Source organism: Astyanax mexicanus, chromosome 8, assembly GCF_023375975.1.
Source record: "Astyanax mexicanus isolate ESR-SI-001 chromosome 8, AstMex3_surface, whole genome shotgun sequence".
Lineage (NCBI taxonomy): Eukaryota > Metazoa > Chordata > Actinopteri > Characiformes > Acestrorhamphidae > Astyanax > Astyanax mexicanus.
In genome coordinates, this window is record NC_064415.1 from 47,201,107 (window position 1) to 47,201,448 (window position 342).

Consider the following 342-nt stretch of genomic DNA (forward strand, 5'->3'; position numbering starts at 1 on the left):
GTTGTCCGCTGTACTCGCGAGATTTCAGTCCTTGAACTGGACCTGCCGCTGCAACGTGTTTCCAGACTGTTCCATCAGAACCAGCGCAGTATACTCACTCCCTCACAGCACTTATTCTAACATCAACTAATACATAAGAACAAAATAAAAAATAAGAAAGGGAAACACACAACAAAACATAGATTTAGTTATTAAATAGTTAGATATTAATCCAATTAATACATCATTTTTGGCTTATTTTCATACCTGTCAAGTTTTAGATTTAAAAATAAGGGACATTTTCCTCTGTCCACTCCCACCAGCCCACCAGCCCAACGAAGGTTCAGTATCCCTTACATTTTA